The sequence below is a fragment of the Scomber japonicus genome, chromosome 5 (genome assembly GCF_027409825.1).
Source record: "Scomber japonicus isolate fScoJap1 chromosome 5, fScoJap1.pri, whole genome shotgun sequence".
Lineage (NCBI taxonomy): Eukaryota > Metazoa > Chordata > Actinopteri > Scombriformes > Scombridae > Scomber > Scomber japonicus.
In genome coordinates, this window is record NC_070582.1 from 27,663,511 (window position 1) to 27,673,970 (window position 10,460).

Consider the following 10,460-nt stretch of genomic DNA (forward strand, 5'->3'; position numbering starts at 1 on the left):
TTCTGTTTGTACTATGCCTCCCTGCATTATTTCTAACTGATACCGTTCAACAAGGGGCTTCAAATACGCTGTTGTTTAGCGCAGCAGACGAAGCTCCACAAACTCATTGAGAGACTCGTTCCACTTCCTGTAAATTCTTCACCATAAAATATTTCTTAGGCATCTAAAACCTTGAATTTGAAGCAGCAAAGCAGGAAGGTGAGTGGGATCATTGGGATGGTGGCCTTAAAGACACATTAGCTAAGACTGCCTATTAGAGACAGAGGCTGAACTTAGGGGCTGTATAAAGGGCCAGTGTAAGATAAATGAGGAGGTTTTTTTAAACTGTGAATCATGCGCTGAAATGAATACAATAGGTCCTCTTACAAACCTCTGAACACATAATTGTTCATCATTTCAAGAGGGTCTGTTTTGTGCCCATTTCATCTGCTTAGAAGAAAAACTTGTCCCTAAATAGCTAGCTACCATCCATAGCTACATTCATGAAAAATAGGTAGAGAAAAATAACAGAAATAATTAATTTTAATGAAACAAAATGAAAGTTCAGTCAGGTTATGTTTCACAAAAATGTAATAGACAGCATATCCATTAATGTTTACACATGGCACAAGAAATTTGGGATCCAGTTTAAACTCAGAAGGCATGTGCACGCAGTCATTCTGACCATATTGTGACATATAGTGCAGGGAAGTGTCCTTTGAGTCCCATGAGTTTCTGTATCTTTCCTCCCCAACCTCCCCAACCACAGACTGAAATATACCAGTCATGTGATCTCTCAACATGCTTGTACTGCAGCACTCAGCGAAATGTGTGTGTGTGTTTGTGTGTGTGTGTGTGTGTGTGTCAGTTTTTCCATCACTGGTCCTTGACAGCAGGGTGTCAGAACTCACTGACAGCTGACCCACACTGCCTGCATGACTAATGAATGCACACACACACACACACACACACATATGCACACATTTCTGAAATTTCTCTCGTATGCATAAATGTATTTTCTCTCCTATTCTCCCTTGTCTCTGTCTTTACACTTTATCTGTCTCCTTCCTGTGTGAGCTTCAGTGTGTGTGTGTGTGTATGTGTGTGAGTGGACAGCTGTGCACTATCGAGCTTCCGTCCCTCCCTGTGGACAGTTCACATGGTGCAGGTGTGCACCAGCTCTCCTCTACATGTCCTACACACACGCACACGCACACGCACACGCACACACACACACACACACACACACACTGCTGATGGAAGGGTTAGGGTTAGCTGAGAAGAAGAGAAAGAGTGTGCAAAGGAGAAAAGAGAAGTGAGAAACAAAATCTAACTTGTTCTTCTTCCTTGATACTGTTATCATGATACACGTCCATAGTGGGAGTATCTGTGCTGATAGAAGGACCGTAGCTGTATTTTTTTGGATGCAATGAAATGTATGACACTAGCCTGTATGGAAGTCGTTATATAAATAAAGTTTGATTGATTGATTGACAGCAGGTCAATCGAGACAAATAGGCCAAAAAAATGTGGCCTATTTGTCACAATTTTAGACCCATTATTAAGCAACTAGTCTACTTTGTGATGTAGACCAACGGTGTGATGTGAGACTGGGTTGTCAGGCGCCATCAGTGGGTCACCATGGTAATCGATATACCTGCTAAACATTAACCTGTAAGACTCTTAAGTTTCTTTGTTTATATTTTGACCAGAATGTTGGACTAAAGGATGAGCACAAAGAAAGATCAACTGACATCATAGACTACACCACCTCCATCTGTAGCTGGAGGTTAACAATCAAATACACTTTAAGGCACGTTCATACTTAATGAAGCAGAAATGATGTATAAATTTCACTCTAGATTATTAGCTTCTTTTACCAATTACACCACGTTAGGAGACATTTGATAGATAACCAGCAGTAATTAACTGTGAGACAATGAGAACTTGTAGCAGCTCTGCCAAGACAAGCAGACAGACACTCACCACTTCTCTGTCTGTCCTCCTCTCTCTGTACCACACACACGCACACACGCACACTCACATTGATGCCAGTCTTCCCTGTGAGGGCAGAGTCAAGTGTTCCGTTGATGTTTTTCTCTCTTCATGAATATTAATGAGACACTCTCTCCATCAAAACACAACTGGTACTCATTTACACAAAGACCTGCATGCAAACACACACACACGTGCACACACATAGACACACACACTAAAATGCATGTGTGTACATGCTAAGAGAGCACGTACTGTATGCATGCACACTCACATTGCTAAAAAAAATGCAATAAATCCCTTAAATATGTCCTACAATCTTCATTGACGTCATTTGTGATGATGTGTGTGTTACTTCAGATATGTTATCAAGTGTTTTTTGAAAATAATAAGTCAAAGTCAGGCAAGAAGATGAAAATAAGAGGACATTTTGATTGGTAGACTGTTTGAAATAATCTTAAATAATCAAATAAATCTTTAATATGGAGTGTACATGGGAAGCTACATGAAGAAAAACTGAAAAGCAGAGAGAGAGACAGAGCAGGGTGAAAGATTTTTAGACTTTATATAGGAATTAAAAGGAGTAGGAAAGGGGGTGACCAGTTTCACAAAAAGCAACAGAATCAACACAAGTGATTGAAGTCAAAGCTCATGTCACTTCTGAAACGAACAGAGATTTGGAAAGAAACAAAGAAAAAACAAACAGCACCAAGAAGCAAACAGATGAGGATAGGAGAGAGTAAAGGATTAAGTATGATGGACTATGAAATAAAAGAAGTAGAAAAACAAGAAAACTAAGAAAAAGGCAGGAGTGGACAAAAGTCTTACATATAGAGAAAGAGAAAAATAAAAGTGACAGAGACAGACAGCTTAAAGAGAGAAAGGGGGAGACAGATTAAGTGTTTAGTGCAGGGGGGGAGGTGTGGGAGGTAAACTGGTGTGCGGTTCTGAGGAGTGCTGTACCCAGATTTGCAGTCAATTAAGTTGGATTTACTGGGTCCATGATGAGATCCTCACTGCCTGTGTGTTTTCATATTGGACTGCTGGTACAGGTAAGCCCTGATGCTCCCTCCCTCCTACCTTCTCTTTGTCTCTCTTATCTCTTTGTCTTCCTCACTAACCCTCAGCTGTGATGTGTCCCGGAGGCTGGTAGAGCAGTAAGAGCCGCCCGTAATCAAGACTAAACCTCCCTGAGGACCACCAAGAGGCACCTCACAGACTAAACGCTTTATGAAGAGGGAAGTGACACACATACATACAGGTACAGTAGGTGCACACTCCCATAGTGGGTGAATACAGTGAGGAAAAGCCAAAAAAATGTTCTTTGTTTTATTCCTTTATCATTTTTGTTCCTTCTCTGTATGTTGTTCTTAGTCTCTTGTTCTGTCTCATTATCAGCTTGTCAATCAACTGTGAAGCACTTTGAACTACATTAACCTGAATGAAAAGTGATATATAGATAAAGTTTGATAGATTGATTGACATGTTGTCATGAGCCAAAACCATATAGTACAGTACATACATGTATGCCGAAATACTGAATAATGGTACACTACTCAAGCCATCCAGTAATTTCCCTTCCAGGCATCTATTATGATATATAAAATACAGTACTTGGACCAATACTGTCTGTCTGTCTCCCACATAAAGGCCTCCGTCTTCCTTATTAAATATTGCGGAATATAAATATGCAAATAAAAGTTATTTTAGAAGTGCTGGACAAAAGATCCTGATTCACTGTAAAGTCTGCTCAGTCTGTGTATGTGCTGGAGGCTCAAAATGAGTGGTGATGTCACAAGTCAGTGAAACTCATTCTGCATTCTAAATTGTCTTTTCTCAGCTGTGTGTGTGTGTGTGTGTGTGTGTGTGTGTGTGTGTGTGTGTGTGTGTGTGTGTGCGCGTGTGCTGCATTTGTATGTGGGTCAGTGACTAATAAGGGTTGGCAAGATGGTCAAGTCAAAAATATCTCAGAAAATTGTCTTAAAAGCAGCATCAGGTTTGTTAAAATGTACATTTTGTATTTTGTTTTTTTACCAAAAGTAAGACGTAATTCTCCTGGAAATGTCAAATGGTGCAACCACAAGAAGAATGATAAATATAAATATTTCATCCACCTACAGTGTATTTAAGTATATTTATAATAATGATTACTGCTTTTAAAAACATCAAATGAAAAGAAAGCTTTTAGAGTATTTCTACATTTAAATTTGAATGTGTCAATATTGAGTGGGACATATCCTAAAAACAACATTTTTTTTTAAATAATTTGTGACAAATTGCTTTTAAAAAATAAAACAAAACAATGTTGCATTGCAAAAGTGGATTATATTTATTCCACACTTTAGTTCACATGTATTTTCCTGTATATAATCAGATTTTTATGAAAAAAATACCAGTTACACCAATTGACACTGGGTTGCATCATGTCATTGACCTATATGACAGTATACTGTATTTTTTAAGCCACTTCAAGTATTTTTTAATAGTAAACTGAACTATAGTTTTGATAAGCCTAAAGTATTATCTATCATTAGCCTATAACAACACAGACATATTATCACCTTTTAAGTTGTTCTGGTGAATGTGTTAGCGAGTCGTGTTTGTGGCCAACTACTGAATTCAAGTCTTACTTTCCATCGGCTGTCTTTTGGCCTCAAACATTTTCTGAGGGAAATATGGGTCTCTGTAGCTGCCAAATACTCCAATATGCTCACAAACTAGTCTCTAAATTTCTCTGTCTGCTGTCTGGTGGTGGGCTTTTTTTATTTTGAACACAGCTGCTTGCTTTGACAGAAAAATACACTGATGAGAGAGATGAGTAAAGTTATAGCTGTAAAACCAAAAAAATGATGTTAAAAGGAAAAGAACTAAGGGGGCTGCAGAGTCCAATAATACTATAATTGTGTGTGGTTTTCTCACCTCTGACATTACACAGTCATCTAACTCATTACTGATATAAAAATATTGATTAGTGCAGCTTTAAAGTTAGTACAATGAGTTCAACTAAATGTCACAACTCCAACTTGCAAGCAACATTACATCCCATTAAAAATGGTAGATACAGTACCTTGCAGCATCATGAACTATTATCTTGCTGCATCATATTATTCACATTTCCTTTTAATTCTGTGTTACATTTCTCATGCTTGAAACTACAAACTAACTAAAACATATTAGCTTTAATTACTTTTTCATTTGCTTATATTCCCAGTTCTCTGGTGCTACACTTGTCACAGGAACAATTAGTTTCAAAGTTAATTATATGAATGCATTAATTCAAATGATTTATTTCATTTCTAATGAAGTGATACTTCTAATGTGTAAATGTATGCCTATATATATTTTTATATTTGCTTTTAATTATTTAAAATAATTTATGACATTAGATCCAGACTGCTGCAGTCTAAAACTATAGCTTTATGATGACTTTTAGCTGCTTTGCTCACACATTTTTACAATAATGATGCATACTGCCACTGTGAAATTGATTAGTGACTGGTGTCTGGTATGTCTCACTGTAAATGTTGATTTCACTTTGTGTGAAATAAATGTTGACAGAGCTGGCCAGCTGGCATAGCTTCAACCACCAAGACAGAACCGTCAAAGAAAGATGTGCCACTGTCTGTAACTCAAACACTAACACAGAAAATAAAGACACTGTACATGACAGACAGAAAGAGGTGAGGTAAAGAGACACTGGGCCCACAGCAGAGGAGAGACAGCAGGATACTGACAAGGATGGAAAAAAATATGAAGGGAAAAAGGAAAATGGATAAAGAAACGTTAAAAGTGGGAGCTGAAATGGTGAAGGAGAAAAGGGGATGATGAGCTGTTCTCTGAATGCTATGTTAGCAGTTTACACACACACATGCACACACACACACACAGTGGTAACAGTTTACACAGCACTTTATTTCTCCCATAAACAAAGAGTAAAGCCCAGTGTGTTCTCAGAGCAGCCATATATTATAAATGGAAAACCCTGGAAGGCTGCAAAGACTGGGTGTATACTTGTGTAACATACACACAGTCAGGTATTTCAAGCGCTATCTCCCTACCTATCTTCCTAATTATGCCTGTTAGTGTTACAGTTATTATTGTAAACTATGTTGATGGCAGTATGTAAATCTGAGCTCACAAACAATATGAAACACTGAAATAGAAATACTGAGTGGGTTTGTTTCAATGACAATTAAAACAATGTGTTAATTTGAATACGGGGGTGAGCGAAGACAGCGAGGATGCCTGTATTCTCTCTCTCTCTCTCTCTCTCTCTCTCTCTCTCTCTCTCTGTGTGTGTATGTGTCAGAACAGAGTGAGATAAACACCTGTTTTCTACATGTAGTGGCAAAATGGGGGCATGAGCAAAAGAAGAACAAAACAAGACCAACTGAAACCTTTTTGCCCCTACAAGAATTAAACAGTGGCTCATCTTTTCATTGTTCACACAGTTGGTGCTACATTTCTGGGGCTCAGCGAGATGCCAGAACAGGTAGTGTGTCATAAAATATAGTTTTGGAAAAGAAGCTTAACAAAAAAGACAATATTGCCCACATCCCCCACCCCTCTGCTGATGGTGAACCATGAAGTTTTAGTTTTATCTGCTCAAAATCTTGGAAAATACAAGTAAAATCACCTGTATGTCCAGATACCAGTATGGGTGATATAATACATATTAAAGTAATGGGTGAACTGACCCTTTAAAATGAATGTCCAAACTCAAGATATTGATACATAAACATAAAAACAAGAGTTTGTTTAGAAGAAAGGACATGCAGGTTAAAACAGAGTTCAAGAAACGAGTGGAAGGAGTGATCTCTTTTATGGATGGATGGATGGACAGATGGATGAGAGAGTGAGAGGCGGTGAATGAATAAAGGAACAAACTGAACTGGGCATACAATTATCACTTTCAAGTGAACATAGAGAGAGGAGCACAGGGAGGGACTGCAAAAAGATACAGAACGCCCTGTGAGGAAACACACATACACACACACACACACACACTTACACACACACACTCGCTGCGAGAGCTAGCTGTGTGCAGAGTGTGTACTAATTGTTTTGCTAAGCGTGGTAATTGTAGCTCTCATTGGCTTCTCCAAATGTCAGCACTTCCCGCTGCCAAATACATGTACTTAGTGTAGTATTTAAACACAGATACACAAAGATAAAATAAGAGACACACACACAAACATATTGACACATGCTCATATACATTGTGTACATGTGACAAACATGCAGTATGACCTCCAAGGATATACAATATACATTACATGATAGGAAGAGTGGAGGAGTACATTTAGGATGCAGTGGTAGAGAGGCATAGAGTAGTTGTAATAGAACAGATAATATTGATAATATGGTTTGTGGAGTGTCACTTTATAGAGGCAGCTAGATATTGATGATGTTACAGAAATTAAAATGTGATGTCTTTCAGTCTTTGATGATACAATCTACAATCTTTATTTGCATCTCCATTAGCTTCCTAAAAGAGTTTGCTGGCATCCTTATTAAAAAATAGCTATTTTAAAATTCCTGTATAAGTGACTCAAAGAAAATGCAGACCCAAGCAATCACAAATTACAGAAAAAAGTGAGCTGATTTAGCAAGTTAAAGGGCAAACAATAAAGAATATACATAAAAAGATCAAATAAAAGATTTGTGTACAGAGGGAAAATACCAGTTGTGTAACACTGGTAATGACTTGATAACAATGTGGATGGTTACTCTTAAGGTTTACAGAAACACACTTACTATATATCAAGTACTTGTACAATTACAATAAAGTGGAATCTAACGTAATACAGTTTACTCAGTTTGTTCAGTAGTTCAGATGGATCACCAACTACTATGGAGCTGGAGCCATGAGGCAGTTAGTTGTGATTAGCATAAAGGCTGAAAGCAGGTGGAAACAGCTAGCCTGACTCTGTCCAAGTTTAAAAAAAAAAAAAAAAACACTTAGCGGCTCCAAAGCTGACTAATTCACATGCTGTATCTCATTTGTTAAAACAGACAGAAATATAAAAACAGGAGGGGAGTTATGTGTTCTACTGTTATGAGCAACCAAATGTGAACCCCCCAAACTACAATTACTACAATCCATGTCTACATTTCTGTTCCTGTTAGGTTTTCTAAGGTCGCAATCTTCTCAACTGACTCCAAGCGTAACCAAAAGTAACAAAAAAAAAACAAAAAAAAAACAAAACACATTTGCCAAAATTTTAACGATTCTTATGAAAAGAGATATTTCCAGTATCAGCAACAATTAACATGTCACAAAAAATGTGACTCATAAAGACTACCACCTAAGGAAAGACAGATAGTAATCAATTCATAGTGAAACATGTGATACATATTGCAGACTGCTGGAAGTCAGACAGGAGAAATTGCTCACAGCTCTTAAAAAAAGAATACCACTTGCACATCACATAGCCTATACTGTTCAAATTGTAAACAAAATCAATACTGGGGAGCATCATGAACTCCATCCCACAGCTCTAGAAATGACACAGGACCCTGGTGTAATCAGATATATAAACATTTCAGCAGCCAACACCACCTTGGACCAAAGGCTGAATGCCACAGCTGACCGCAGGGATTGCTACTGTATGTGTGGCCTTACTTAGACTCAATGACGGTGCAGATAGTAAAAAAAGACATTGCTGAGTCTGGGTTTAAAGATAAATGGGTAAAGTCATACAGGATTGTGCTGTAATTTGACACGTAACCTGCACTACTAATGACAAGGTATGCCAGCAACTGTATGAACACTGTATGGACGGGATGAAGAGAAATTTAAATAATCACTTTTACTGCTGAGAGCAGCTTTTGTTAAAGATCTCACAGCAAATAATGCTCAATGGAAGTGCAAACCTTAATATGAAAACTTCAGATACCTGCAGCATATTGGCACAAGGACTAAGTGACAGTGCATATACTTAACAGACCCTGCTGAGTGTGGCTTTCAAGACATAGTCTGGAAAGGCATACAGGCCTCTGCAGTAACCTGATACAAAGACTGCAGTGCTTATCGGAACATGCTACATTGCAGTATAGACAAAATGTTCATGTACTGCTGAATGTGGTTTAAGCAAGTTTAGTGACAAAGCAAATCTGTGAAGTCACTCAGAGTTTGAAGATGACACAGGACTCTGGTGTAATCTCATAAACAGGCTGCTGGTACCCTGCCAAACGCTTTCTGACATAAAGAGATGACTGATGTTCTGCCAATAGGACATGTAAACACTCACACTCTATAGATGACAAAATGTTGCGCAAGGGGACCAACCAAGACTATAATGCAGAGACAGTCTGGACAAAAAAACACAGTGTTTGTTTATTTGTAAGGGAAATTTTCATATCATTAATGTGGACATTCCAACAATCTTCAATGTTAAATGTGTTTGTTGAAGCCAAGATTTTTCAAATGCATTTAATATTGGCTGACAAAATGCAATTTTCCTTGTTCATAGTCAAGATGAGGCTATTTCTTAGGGTTGCTACAATACCCAGTAATCGTTGCCAACACTGGCCAATTCTGCCAAAGATTCTAGCATTTTGTATCAGAGCAGGCAGTTTGGCTGACAAATGTACAAACACAGTTCAGGCTGTAAGCAGAGTGCCAGTTGGCATGAATGAGGTGAGCCTCTCTGACAGCTGATGTAGAACACCAACATGATGATGTAGAACACCTCAAAGATCATCTAATTTATGTTTTTTTTTTAAAAAGAGAGAGAAGAGAAAACAGAAAGTGTAGCAATTTAAGCACTTTGTTCACATACTGTACCCATCGTGTCGATTTGGTTGGAAATTAAATAGATCTTCGATTTCTGGATTTCTCTCAAAGATTGTATGTCCCTCCATTGGTTTGCATTACAAAGATGGTTTGAAGCCTCGAATTGCTAATTATGATTGGCACCATCTTCTCTGTTTGGAGCCAGGACCTTCCAAATAAGTTTGAGTGTGGGGCGCTGCCTTTCATGCTGTGGAAATACACCCTGCAACCTTGGACTGGGTGGTACCAAGTGGTGCAAACATTAGCTATTTCAGTTAAATTGTGCTATCAGGGCACATATTGTAATCAAGTAACGTTAAATTTACATACATACAATAGTTCGTCTTGAGTGTCGGAGCTGGAAAGAGCAGCAGGTGAACCAACTGTCAATCACAGCTGTCAATCAACACCCACAGAGCAGACATCAAAGCTACTGTCTTCAAATTAATGGAGCAATAATTTCCTAAATGAACTCCAGCACACTTACTAGAGGGCCTGGATTTAGTAATTGAGATGACTGAATGGGAGTCAATTGGAGCCAGGGATTTTTTGGAGCCAGCATCTAGTGGCCGTCAGTGGTATTTCAACACATTTACTTCAGACTGAAGCAGTGGTTGCACAGCACTTTGTTTCTTTCAATATGGGCATAATTTAATTTCCAAAGCGATTATTCACTTTTCACTGTATCAGTGGCAGGCTACTGGTTTTG